This window comes from Suncus etruscus, chromosome 8 (genome assembly GCF_024139225.1).
Source record: "Suncus etruscus isolate mSunEtr1 chromosome 8, mSunEtr1.pri.cur, whole genome shotgun sequence".
Taxonomy (NCBI): Eukaryota; Metazoa; Chordata; class Mammalia; order Eulipotyphla; family Soricidae; genus Suncus; species Suncus etruscus.
This window is the reverse complement of record NC_064855.1, coordinates 23,157,283-23,171,388: the sequence shown is the minus strand read 5'-3', so window position 1 is coordinate 23,171,388 and position 14,106 is coordinate 23,157,283. Positions and strand designations below refer to the sequence as shown.

The window sequence follows — 14,106 nt, the reverse complement described above, 5'->3', positions numbered from 1 at the left end:
ATCATGTAATTGAATAATAGTTTCTCTGGCATTTTGAATTCTCTGTCAACACCATTGTTCTTGACATTGTTCTCATACTTTTATACATTTTTTAATCACTGGTAAAAATCATTAGTGTTTTGTTTGTATTCTTAAAACTTGGTGCAAAGGGTCACCTTTAAGAAATGTTCATTTCTTTGGGCATTTAAGCATAACTAAGATTATGCATTAAACACAGGTGATTCTCAATATTTTTTTTTATTCCCCCGGGGGGCAGTGCACTGTTCCTGGAGGTACTGCAATACCAGGTCGATGCGTAGAATGGACGGAGCAAGCTCCTATTCCAGTTCCTAGTGCCAAAAATCCATTTAATATATTGTCGTAGGATAGACGACGTATCAGATATTAAACTGATAAGAACAGATACTACACTTGATCTTAACCAAAAGGCAGAGAAGCAATGATTCTCAATATTTTTTAAATGGTTCTATACATTTCAAAACAGTATTGTTCAAGCTGAGTTTCATTGTCAGCAAAACTGTGCTACTCATAGAGAAAATTCACACAGATCTCCTCCTCAGGGGAAATAATCACTGCACATTAACAATACAACATCTTCCTTACAATTATTAATAAACCTGTGACTGAAGTATAATTGCAATTTTATTTACACATTTGCTACTATTTTTCTTCTACTAGATTTCTGGGTACCACATGTAATTTAAGGTGACTTATATAGAGCAATCCTGAAAGTATTTCAAGGTGACATTATGAGTCAGATTCCATTAGTGTTCTGTGATAAAGATTTAAATATTAAGAGTCTTGTACATTTAAGGTTATGTATTGTTTCCCATAAAGAATTAGCTTCCCGAGGCTCTGATATGATTCTTTGTGATTGATTTGAATGAAGAATTGTGTGAGTTGCTTGATTTTTTTCTCCTCCAGGCACAATAGACAGTCTACTGACTTTTCATCTTTCTCCCTTTTCCTTCCCTTTGTTGTTGTAGTGCTTGTCTAGATTTACTGCTGGTGACAGTGCTCCTTCAGTTGTGGCCCCAATGCTTTCAGGTGCATGGCGTGATAATGTACCCTCTAGTACAGGGATGGCGAACAAGTTCGACACAAAGAGCCAAAATTTTAAACTGTGAGAGTCAGAGAGCCACACCACGCAGTGACCTGCCAAAACAGACAAGCACTCACACAAAAGCATCTAATTTTAACAATAATATATTAAACACATATTGCATTTTGCCATTTTGAGTGAGGGTCAAAATCCTGCAGTGATGGCGAGGGTGTGCTGCGCCCTCCACACTAAGAGCTAACGGCAAGATGTGACACAACATGTGACAACATCGGGTCCCCCCACCCCTCCGCTTGCTGGCCCCCTGCAATTGTTTCTGAGGGATGGGAGATCAGAGGGATAGGAGACGGGATGACGGAGCCTGGGCGGGATGACGGAGCCTGGGGGTGGGACTCCGCGCTCGGAGGTCTCTCCTCAGAGGTCCCTCCTCAGAAGCAGCAGAACAAAATCCAAACTTGGCAAAGAGACACAGTATACAAAATAATGATAAGAGGCAAACAGCCTCATTCATTTTGGCCGGGAGCTGCATGCCCCTTGAGAGCCGCGTGTTTGCCACCCCTGCTCTAGTAGCACAGGGTAGCACTAGGACTAAATGTTGCGGCTTCATACAAAGCAGTACTTTTGCCACTGAGCCATCTTTGGGCCTCTATTTGTTTATGTGTGACATTTTCAATCAGTTCTCTCCTAAATTGGATATTTTTATATTAGTTATTTCACAGAGACACATCTGGAGTTGTAGGGGTCACAAGGATCTTATCCAGTGGTGCTACAGGACCTGTGTGGTTGAATACAGGGTCTTATAAAGGACATGCATTCTTTCCCCTTGTAGCATTCTGCTGGTCCCAAGACAGACATTTTTAATAGTATTCCTAGGACAACTCTTCCTCATTACTGGTTTATTTTTCCATTGATTTCTTTGAAATATATAAACACTGAGCTTTGTCTCTATGTATCCAGCACAATGATTATACAGAATCTTGAACAGCAATAGCCCAGGCATGTTATTGTTCTTCCTCAAGACATTTTCTCATTTTCTTGAATAATGAGAGTTGGATTAGCTCAGGAAAACATTAAATAGAGCTCATATAATAATGTTGTCCTTAGGGAATCACTGCTTGAATTATAGTCTTTATATATTTAGCACTTATTTACTAAGTAAGTTATTCTCCCCATGAAAAGGTAATGGAAAACAAATGGAAATAATAGCTTTCCATGCGCAAACTATATTATTTTTTGTGTATGATTCACATATCCCTGAGCCATACTCGGGATGACTTTCTAAGGCTAGGATATGAGCAAAGTCATATGCTAGTATAATCATACCTGTTAAATACCCTTTCAGTCTTTACATATGGTGTGTTATGTGCTTCTTTTGTTTAGGTGTTTTGCCACCAACTTGAGAACCGAGACTGCCTTCTTTACCATGGTATTTCCATTGGAGAGCAAATGCCCTTTAAGTATCTTTCCAGCTAAAAAATATGTCAGAGTCCCTGGCCTTTAGGATCTAGGAGGATAGAAAGAGATATAAGTGAATTGTTGGAATACAATTTAAGGTTTAGTCTGTAAGAATTAGATGTAAAGAACCTTAGCACTTGAGTAAATGAGAATAAACAACTTGGTCTGGGAGGGATGAGTGATTCCTCTACTGCATTAATTAGGACTATGAGTCTGGAGGCACTATGTCACCCACCAAATGAAACAAACTAGGAAATAATTGGGCTTTTGACCTTAGAAGACTTGAGCTTCGTGCATCTTATGGTGCCAGAAAGTAAGTGTCAAACAAACAAGATGAGAATATATGAAAAGGACATGGTCAGTAACCTAAAAGAATCACAGTTGCCAAAACTAGAGCAATATGAGCACCAAAATAAATAACAGTAGTGTTGGAATATAACTCAAAGAATAAAATTAACATTCATACGTGAATACTGATATCAATAATTGAGTAGAAAAATAAAGAAATATTTCTACACAAGCGGGCCAATTAATAGTCATAGAAAGAATGAGGAACATATAAAATCATTGTTAGAACATCATAATGATATTCTGTAGATAAAATCCACTAATGAATGTAAAAATTAGTGGAGATTTTTTTGCATAATATTTACTTAGAACAAAAGAAAAAAATTACTAATGGCAAATACATTTTCTACACAAGTGGAAAATCTGGGCACAGTCCATTTTAACAAAATGATCAAAGTTATTATCACCAGTAATTACTCTTGTGGGCCTTGTGTTCTTTGTTTAGGATGCATTGCAAAAGTCCCAGGCCCTCTCTGGTACTCTTTCTAAATGAAAATGATCTCAGTCTACTAATGAGAAACTATAAGACAAGCCCAAACTGAGATATTATCTTCAAAAATCCCTGACCAATAACAATGCTTTTTAAGAAGGTAAAGGTTATAAAAGATTAAAGAATAATCATGGATAGACAAGACCAAGAAGATATGATGACTAAATGCAATATGGGATTCCAGAATAGAAAAAAAAATGATGAAATCTGTGCAGAGTCTAAGAATAATCATAGATTAGACAAAACCAAGAAAATATGATGACTCAATGCAATATGGGATTCCAGAATAAAAAAAAATAGTAAAATCTGTGCAGAGTTCATGCTTTTTTTTTTTTTTTTTTTTTTTTTTTTTAGTGTTCTTTAAGTATTTTTGCCCCTGCCTTGTTGGGGTGCATTAGGATGATGTGGCAGTTGTTAATAATAGACTCAGGTACAACTGGGTATTGCCATTGTCATTTATTTAAAGCAGATAATTTTTCAGAGGACACTGAATAATTTTTCCTGAAAGAGTACAATAGATCAGGTAAGTTTAAGAACATTGTATTAATGTTAATTTATTGGATTTTATTGGGGAGGGTTGGATCATATCTAGTGCTGGTCAGGGGCTATTATTTACTTTATGCTTAAGAATGATTTGTGACATTGTTCAAGGGTTCATATTTGGTGTAAGGAATTCAGTCAAGGTTGTCCAAGTATACCTTACTTCCTGTTTGATCTCTCCAAGCCACTTCCTAAGTTTTATTCTTTGTATTATGGTTAAATAAGATGAAAATGTTTATGAAAACAAGATAAAGGGTGCATTGAATTCTTTACCATTTTTTGAAGCCATGTAAGCTGAAAAATATTTTTAAAAAAGTTTAACATCCCCATAGTTAAGCTTGGTTTATTTCTTGGAGGACTTTACACTTTGTCATTAAATTGATTTTTGCTAATTAAGATAGAAACAAGACTGACCTGAATATCAAGTAGATGGCCTGGAGAAAATAAATGTTCAGGTGTGTATAAACTTCAGATTTTAGTAATGAAGCAGCTCTCTGATATCTGTGGTCTTCCTCAAGGCAAGGCAGAGATAAGCTCCCCTAGAATTTGAGTATCCACTTAGTGGGCTACAATAGTAGTCCAGTACTTTCAGAAGTTCAAAATTATTTTTAGTCTTCAACAGAAGAGTTTGTAACTTCTTGAAGAAGGTCAAAATAGGTTTGTGTTCATGATTTTACAATTCAATGGGGAAATCAGTAAGATGGAGATCAGAAAGATCAAAGGATATTTTGACTATTATATTTGGAACCTTTCGAAAGTTTAGATATCTGGCATAGAATCAAACCTCTAGGAGAACATTTTCTTCTTTCTAGGGAAAACAGTATTTTCTAATCAAGAAAACTATAAATAAGTCACACTGGTCAAATTATTAGGTTTTTTATCAATGCAGTTTCTGTAATCCAGGCACTTTTGCAAACAATTTCTTTAAAGAGGATCTAATGTTACTATTGAACAAGTGAGGAATTAGTACTCAGAAAGATCAGTTACCCCAAGAACCAAATATAACATAATTCCTTCAAGTAAGTGTCCTGAGTATGTTGATTAAAATGCCTAGATTAGAAATGTTAATTATAATGTGATTGGGGGGAACTGGACTAATAACCAGGCTTGTTAGAATCTGAAATCTTTGTGTCAAAGTAGACCAGAATCAGGGGTTCAGGTGAAAGAGGTAAAACCTACACTAGAACTGGATAAGTGGGGCAGATTTGAATGGACTCAGATGAGGCAGAGATGTCTTATTGTAAGAAGAATAGGTTTTTAGTAGCCTCTTGTGGCATATTGACAAGAATTTCTGCTCTTTTTTTTTTCTTTCTCTTTCTTGAAGAAACTTTTCAAAAAGTTGGTCTTCTGAAGAACCTCAAGTCCAACTGATAAATTATTTCTCTCTGGTGACTTGTTCCTAGGTTAATAATTTCTTTTCTTTTTTTTTTTTTTTTTTTTTTTGGTTTTTGGGCCACACCCGGTAACGCTCAGGGGTTACTCCTGGCTATGCGCTCAGAAGTTGCTCCTGGCTTGGGGGACCATATGGGACGCCGGGGGATCGAACTGTGGTCCGTCCAAGGCTAGCGCAGGCAAGGCAGGCACCTTACCTCTTGCGCCACCGCCCGGCCCCATAATTTCTTTTCTTTACTGAGAAATGGCTTAAAATGAGGGGCCAGAGTGATAGTACAGCTGTGGGGCGTGTTTGCCTGCACATGGCCGATCCAGGACAAACCGGGTTCGATCCCTGGCATCCCAGATGGTCCCCCAAGCCAGTAGCTATTTCTGAGCATGTAGCAGGAGTAATCCCTGAGCATCATAGGGTGTGCCCCAAAAAGAAAAAAAAAATAAAGAAATGGCTTAAGATGGTGTTAATGTGTTAGAACAGCGTACAAAGTTCTTTCTTACACATATTCACCCAACATTACCAATTTAATTTTTTTTATTTTCAACTGTTTTGTGCTCTAGAAGAAAGTAATAGTCTTAACTGTATTTCATCAAGAATTCCCTAGAAAAGTTTTCATTAAGAGGACAAGTGGCAAGTTAAAAGATAGATCCCTGCCAACCTTCTTTCTCATCACATCGTCTGCTCCTCTCATTCATGACAGAGAACCACTCAGAGCTCAGAGGGCCTAAGAACACACTGAACACTTAGCATTGAAGCACTCCTTTTATTTTAAGAAATTTCAAAAGTTAAACATTAATTTAATCTCATAAATTGGGTGGGTCTTGTGCTAAACAGAAAGCTTAAATTCTAACTTGGATGTATGGTTAGGGTAGATTTACAGAATCTTGTATGCAGTAGACATGAAAGAGAAATTTAAAGAGTTTTATTTAATTATTTCTAATGCAAAACCATGGCTTCCTATCTATTTCAAAAGTCTCTTGCTCTGGGGGAGGAGGGGAGAGGCCAATTTTACTTGAGAGCACTTAGCACTTTGTTTTTTAAGAATTGTGTTTATTTGGTGCTGGGGCTAAAAATGATGAATTGCTGCACTTAACCTAAGAGCATTCAAATCCAGAGAGGAGCTAATTAGCTATATATTAATAGCTAGTTACAATATATCATAGTATGAAGTAGAAAGTATATTTAAAGATTTTGGGAGCAAAGAGAAAGATGTGATTGACTCTCTATGGGGCTGGACAGTGTTAGGCACATTCTTCGTAATAAATGATTACAAGATGCAAGTTTCAGAAGTTGTACAAATTGCATACCATATGTCCTGGAAGGAGTTCAGGATTTGTATCTTCAGGAGCTATTACCAGAGGCCCTGTCGAAGTGGTGATATAAATAATCAGAGTTCATTTCTGGGATGTGGAGATCAAGGTGTCTGGTGAGCACCCACTTTGTGGTTTGTAGCCGCCCATCTTTAAAGTCTCCTCACATGTGAAAACTCTATGAACTAAGCAAGATTCCCATAGGGCACTGGTATGTCTTAAGTATAAAAATCACACTCTACAATGTTGCATACTTTTTTTTTAAATTTATTTAAACACCTTAATTACATACATGATTGTGTTTGGGTTTCAGTCATGTAAAGAACACCACCCATCACCAGTGCAACATTCCCATCACCAATGTCCCAAATCTCCCTCCTCCCCACCCGACCCCCGCCTGTACTCTATACAGGCTCTCCATTTTCCTCATACATTCTCGTTATTAGGACAGTTCAAAATGTAGTTATTTCCCTAACTAAACTCATCATTATTTGTGGTGAGCTTCCTGAGGTGAGCTGGAACTTCCAGCTCTTTTCTCTTTTGTGTCTGAAAATTATTATTACAAGGGTGTCTTTCATTTTTCTTAAAACCCATAGATGAGTGAGACCATTCTGCGTTTTTCTCTCTCTCTCTGACTTATTTCACTCAGCATAATAGATTCCGTGTACATTCATGTATACGAAAATTTCATGACTTCATCTCTCCTGACAGCTGCATAATATTCCATTGTGTATATGGACCACAGTTTTTTTAGCCATTCATCTGTTGAAGGGCATCTTGGTTGTTTCCAGAGTCTTGCTATGGTAAATAGTGCTGCAATGAATATAGGTGTAAGGAAGGGGTTTTTGTATTGTATTTTTGTGTTCCTAGGGTATATTCCTAGGAGTGGTATAGCTGGATCGTATGGGAGTTCGATTTCCAGTTTTTGAAGGAATCTCCATATCGATTTCCATAAAGGTTGAACTAGACGGCATTCCCACCAGCAGTGGATAAGAGTTCCTTTCTCCCCACATCACCGCCAACACTGTTTATTCTCATTCTTTGTGATGTGTGCCATTCTCTGGGGTGTGAGGTGGTATCTCATCGTTGTTTTGATTTGCATCTCCCTGATGATTAGTGATGTGGAACATTTTTTCATGTGTCTTTTGGCCATGTGTATTTCTTCTTTGTCAAAGTGTCTGTTCATTTCTTCTCCCCATTTTTGATGGGGTTAGATTTTTTTTCTTGTAAAGTTCTGTCAGTGCCTTGTATATTTTGGAGATTAGCCCCTTATCTGATGGGTATTGGGTGAATAGTTTCTCCCACTCAGTGGGTGGCTCTTGTATTCTGGGCACTATTTCCTTTGAGGTGCAGAAGCTTCTCAGCTTAATATATTCCCATCTGTTAATCTCTGCTTTCACTTGCTTGGAGAGTGCAGTTTCCTCCTTGAAGATGCCTGTAATGTCCTTGAGTGTTTTGCCTATGTGCTGTTCTATATATCTTATGGTTTTGGGTCTGATATTGAGGTCTTTAATCCATTTGGATTTTACCTTCGTACATGATGTTAGCTGGGGGTCTAAGTTCAATTTTTTGCAAGTGGCTATCCAATTGTGCCAACACCACTTGTTGAAGAGGCTTTCCCTGCTCCATTTAGGATTTCCTGCTCCTTTATCAAAAATTAGGTGATTGTATGTCTGGAGAACATTTTCTGAGTATTCAAGCCTATTCCACTGATCTGAGGACCTGTCCTTATTCCAATACCATGCTGTTTTGATAACTATTGCTTTGTAGTAGAGTGTAAAGTTGGGGAAAGTAATTTCTCCCATATTCTTTTTCCCAATGATTGCTTTAGCTATTCGAGGGTGTTTATTGTTCCAAATGAATTTCAAAAGTGTCTGATCCACTTCTTTGAAGAATGTCATGGGTATCTTTAGAGGGATGGCATTAAATCTGTATAATGCCTTGGGGAGTATTGCCATTTTGATGATGTTAATCCTGCCAATCCATGAGCAGGGTATGTGTTTCCATTTCCACGTGTCCTCTCTTATTTCTTGGAGCAGAGTTTTATAGTTTTCCTTGTATAGGTCCTTCACATATTTAGTCAAGTTGATTCCAAGATATTTGAGTTTGTGTGGCACTATTGTGAATGGGTTGTTTTCTTAATGTCCATTCATCCTTATTACTATTGGTGTATAGAAAGGCCATTGATTTTTGTGTGTTAATTTTGTAGCCTGCCACCTTGCTATATGAGTCTATTGTTTCTAGAAGCTTTTTGGTAGAGTCTTTAGGGTTTTCTAAGTAGAGTATAATGTCATTTGCAAACAGTGAGAGCTTGACTTCTTCCTTTCCTATCTGGATTCCCTTGATATCCTTTTCTTGCCTAATCGCTATAGCAAGTACTTCAGTGCTATTTTGTATAGGAGTGGTGAGAGAGGACAGCCTTGTCTTGTGCCAGAATTTAGAGGGAAGGCTTTTAGTTTTTCTCCATTGAGGATAATATTTGCCACTGGCTTGTGATAGATGGCCTTCACTATATTGAGAAAGGTTCCCTCCATTCCCATCTTGCTGAGAGTTTTGATCAAGAATGGGTGTTGGACCTTATCAAATGCTTTCTCTGCATCTATTGATATGATCATGTGGTTTTTTTTTAATATAATTTTTATTTTGATCATAGTGTCTTACATATTGTTGACAATAACATTTTAGGTACATATTTACATAAAATCAGGGGGGATTCCCATCACCAAATTGTCCTCCCTACCCCTCCGTTTTTGTCCAACCTCTCATTTCCTCTTCCCTCACCCCCAGGGCGGCTAAAATATGTGGTCCCCTCTGTATCCAACCTCCTAGTTAGTAGTCTTGCACCTGTTTGGTCTCGATGCCTCCCTTATCTCCCCCTCTAACTGTAGGCAGGACTAGCTAGTTCAAGTTGCGTGGTTTTGCCTGAAAAAGAGAAGATAAATAAACAGGGGTAAGAGTCTAATACTCCCAAAATGGGCGGAATCCTTCTAGAGGCTCTCATCATCGATTTGGGAGATGAAGGAGAGAAAGAAGGTGAAACACTCCACCAGTACCAAAAAAAGTGTCAATTATTCGGTGAGGACTCCAGCTATATCGATAAGCACCACAAAAAAACAGACGAAAAACAAAGCTAAAAACAAACAAACAAACAAACAAATAAACCAAAAACACGCCATGGTCTTGAAATAAGAAACATGACATAGCACATAACGAAAGAAAAGAAAAGAAAAGAAAAAAAATAAGTATAATTGGGGACAACGATTTCAATAATCACACCCAAACAGAGAAATCGACCAAAATAGATAGGTAAATAAAAATAATAATAACAATAATAAATGAAGGTAAAATATATATATGTATATATATATATATATATATATATATATATAAAATAACCAAGGTATTGTGCTTTTTGTATTTTTGTTTTTTCCTCTCCTGCCCTGGCACAGTAAATATTGGGGTCATTCGAAAAGGAATTCACTTGGCCTAGGAAATATGGGGTTTCTCCGTCCTTGGAGTATACTGTTATGGGATCAGCTCTAGACTTTGCTCAGGATCATTTATTTTCCCGGTGGTGTTTTTTTTTGGTGTGTGGAATACTTCTGTTCTGTCCAGGGTGATACACTCAGAGCTCTGTGTTTAGAGGTCTCAGTATCTGCACAGATCCTGAGGTGGGACTTATGATGAAGTCAGTCTTTGTGGTTCTAGAGGTTCTGTTACCTCAGTGTCGTTTTAATCCATCTTCTGTGGTTGGTGACCTTGGTCTTTGCACTGAACCTAGGATGGCGCCTAGGATAACGTCTTTCTTTGTGCTTCCAGAAGCCCCATTCTGTTGTAGTTGTCTCTGTCAGACCTTTGGGACTGGGGATCATGCTTATTGTGCAAGTCATAGTTCAAACCCTAAACTAGGGCTTTTTTATTGGTCCCAAGATGTATACTGTCTGGTCGTGGTTCTAGTAGCCAGTCATCTGTAAGTCACGATCTTGGCTTTTGGACCTACCAAAGGGTGCCGAGTCTTCTGGTTTTGTCTTGTCGTTAGCTGGTAAGGTAGGCTAATCTGCTCTAAGGTCAAGTTGTTCACATTTTCCTCATTGTCAGGATATCATGTTAGAGCTGGCCCTTGTTGTTGACCCCGCAGTATTAAGGCTGTCCCGGGTGGAGTTTGTTTTCTGCAGCTGTTGTGAAGAGCTGTGCCGATTCTTTGTCTGGGATCCAGGGTTCAAGGCTGGGTGAATGGTATCTAATCATCTGAGGTCTAAGTTGATTCCACATGACATATTTTCAAGGTAGGAGATATCCCTGTATTGTAAACAACTATGAGTTCCTATCTCTAGTAGATAAGAGCTCTTTTTTTATAAGTAAGATTTCCCCTTTATTTAGTGCGTCTTTGCAGGGGGGAGTGGAGCTTCATTGTATTGTGGGTATAGTTGGGGGTGGACAGAGGGGATAATAGACACAGGTCAGATACCCAAAAATGATAAAAAATATAAAAAAAATAAAAAAAATAATAATAATAAAATAGAATAAAATAAAATAATTAAAAATGTATGTGCTCGCAAATGTATATATAGGACCAACATTTAAAAAAATAAATAAATAAATAAATTTAAGGGGAAAAAAGAAAAGAGAAAAAAAAAGAAAAAAAAAACTAAAATGAATTAGCTAAGTTTTTTTTTAAAGGACCAAAATGGTGCAAAATACTACCTTACATTTGGGGGAGAGCAGGAAACGAGGTGGTGTATTACAGGTCTCATGTCTATGTTGGAAGTACAGTTTTTCCCATTGTCTTTTGGGTTTTTCTTGTGATGTGTGGGTTCCCAGGCATCTTCCTATCACACCCCCTGACCTTCTTCAGGTTGGTAACAATTTGCGGCCGGGATGTCTTGGAAGAGTTCTTGCATTGGGAATACTTTTGGACCTAGGTCCGGTTTCAAGAAACAGTCCACGTTAGGGGGAGTTGTTAGGGAGGGCCTCGCAGCATGAGTCCGCAGGGGAGTTGGCTGTCTTTTCTTGCCTGGGACAAGATGTGGGTTTGACTGGGTGTCCCTTCTCTTGGGTGCTGGGTACTGGTTCGTTGGGGTAGGAGGTCGATCTTGTTGCCTAATAGATTAAGGACTGAGGGTGAAGTGTTTTAATATAGAGGGAGGTCTGGATGGGATTGAGGGGTGGAGGGATAGTTGGATTTCCAGAGGGGGGAAAGGGTAAGGTGTACGGAAGGGGTAGGGAGGGAGAAAAGAGAAAAATACATTAGAAAGAAAGGGAGAAGAAAAAGGATAGAAAGTAAAGAAAAGAATAGAAAAGAAAAAAATAGGTAAGGAGGTGGTGAGAAGAGAGGAGAGAATAGCAAGGGAATGCTAGTTTGCTTGAATGTGTTCAGTGAATAGAACATGTAGTTTGGGTCTGTACATCGCTGTTACTGCTTCAGTGGTCTGACTGATCACGTGCTTGAAACCCTAAAAGAAGGTAAACCTAGAGATAAAGTGTATGTTAAAGAGTTTTCTCGGGGCCATCTCGTAGTGCAAACTGGGCATGGTATCTCGTGTGGTATCCCGAGCTGCCAACTTAGCTTGTCCGCCCTTTGTATCCAAGAACGCCTGTGGACAGAAAAGCTGAGAGGTTATTTTAAATATAGTAAGATAGGGGCATTAATACGTAGTTTTATGGGATGTTTCCATTGGAGTCAGTGGTTTGCCATGGTATTCTTTACCTGTGTTCCTGTATACGATCTCTACAGGATTATTATGGGCCATTATTGTAGAAGGTTGATTACGTACCTGTTCTCTCTATGCTGCTGTTCTGGTGTTGCTGTTTTCTTTGTGGTATAATGTGTAGTCGAGAGTTTGTGTTGTTCCTTTTTCATGTGTTTTGGGCACTGTTCCCAGGTATATGTTGACTATTACAGTGATTGGAGTTTCTACCCTGTTAGACCCTGTTATTTGATTGTTAAGTATTAGTTGTGATTGAGATGTATGTTCTATGTGCTTCAGAATAGTGCTACCATTCTGTGTTTATCTTTTGTCTTCTGACTTACTTCGTTTAACATAACATGATCTAAGTCCATCCACGTTGCTGCAAAATCTGTGATTGTATCATTTCTGACTGCCATGTAATATTCCATTGTGTATAGATACCACATCTTAATGATCCATTCATCTGTTGTTGGACATCGAGGTTGGTTCCAAGATTTGGCTATTATACTGAGTGCTGCGATAAATAGTGGGGTGCACACGTATTTTGGAATGAATGTTCTTCCAACATGGGGGTATATACCTAGGAGTGCAATTGCTGGGTCAAAAGGGAGCTCAATTCTGAGTTCTTTGAGTACTCTCCAGACTGTTCTCCATAGATGTTGGACTAGGGGGCATTCCCACCAGCAGTGGATGAGAGTTCCCTTCATACCGCATCCGCGCCAACAAAGATTGTTCTCGGTGTTTTTGATATGGGCCATCCTCACTGGTGTAAGGTGGTATCTCATTGTTGTCTTGATTTGGATCTCTCTGATGATGAGTGAAGGTGAGCATGTTTTCATGTGTTTGTTAGCCATCTTTCTGTCTTCTTCAGAGAAGTGTCTATTCATTTCTTCTCCCCATTTTTTTATGGCTTTATTTGGTTTTGAGGGGGTCAGTTTTCTGAGTGCTTTGTAAGTTCTAGATATCAGCCCTTTATCTGATATGTCTAGTGAAAAGATTTTTTTCCCATTCTGTTAACTGTCTTCTTGCATAAAGTAAGGTTTCTTTTGCCATGCAGAAGCTTTTTAGTTTGATGTAGTCCCATTTGTTTATGTTTGCTGCTAAGGTTCTTGCCATTGGTGCTCCATTCTCGAAGACCTTTTTGATATATAGGTCTTCGAGTGTTCTCCCTATTTTATTCTCGATAAACTTTATAGATTCGGGTCTGATTTCAAGATCTTTGATCCATTTTGAGTTGACTTTTGTATAAGGAGTGAGGTATGGGTTGATTTTCACTTTCGTGCATGTGGTTTTCCAGTTGTGCCAACACCATTTGTTGAATAGGCTTTCTTTGTTCCATTTCAGATTCTTGCCTCTTTTATCAAATATTAGTTGGCTGTATATCTGGGGGTTTATGTCTGGGAATTCTGTCCTGACCCACTGGTCTGAGGTCCTGTCTCTGTTCCAGTACCATGCTGTTTTGATTACTATGGCTTTATAGTATAGTTTCAAGTTGGGTAAGGAGATTCCACCCAGCTTCTTGTTTTTCAGTATTTGTTTGGCTATCCTGGGTCTTTTGTGGTTCCAGATGAATTTTGTGAATGATTGTTCTAATTCTTTAAAGAATTGTGTCTGGATTTGGATAGGGATTGCATTAAATCCATATAGGAGTTTGGGTAGAATAGTCATTTTGATTATGTTAATTCTACCTATCCATGAGCATGGGATGTTCTTCCATTTCTTTAGATCGTCTTCAATTTCTTTCTGGAGTGTTTTGAAGTTTCCCTGGAATAGGTCTTTCACTTCTCTTGTAAGGTTGATTCCTAGATACCTGATATTTTTTGATA

General features: G+C 38.3%; 1 non-coding gene across 1 annotated transcript; it reads right to left on the bottom strand.

Annotated features, from left to right (window-relative positions):
• Positions 1-250: 250 nt before the first annotated feature.
• On the bottom strand, positions 251-441 carry LOC126016806 (U2 spliceosomal RNA). The gene has a single exon (XR_007498519.1). It is a non-coding gene; the product is annotated as a U2 spliceosomal RNA (small nuclear RNA).
• Positions 442-14,106: the final 13,665 nt, after the last annotated feature.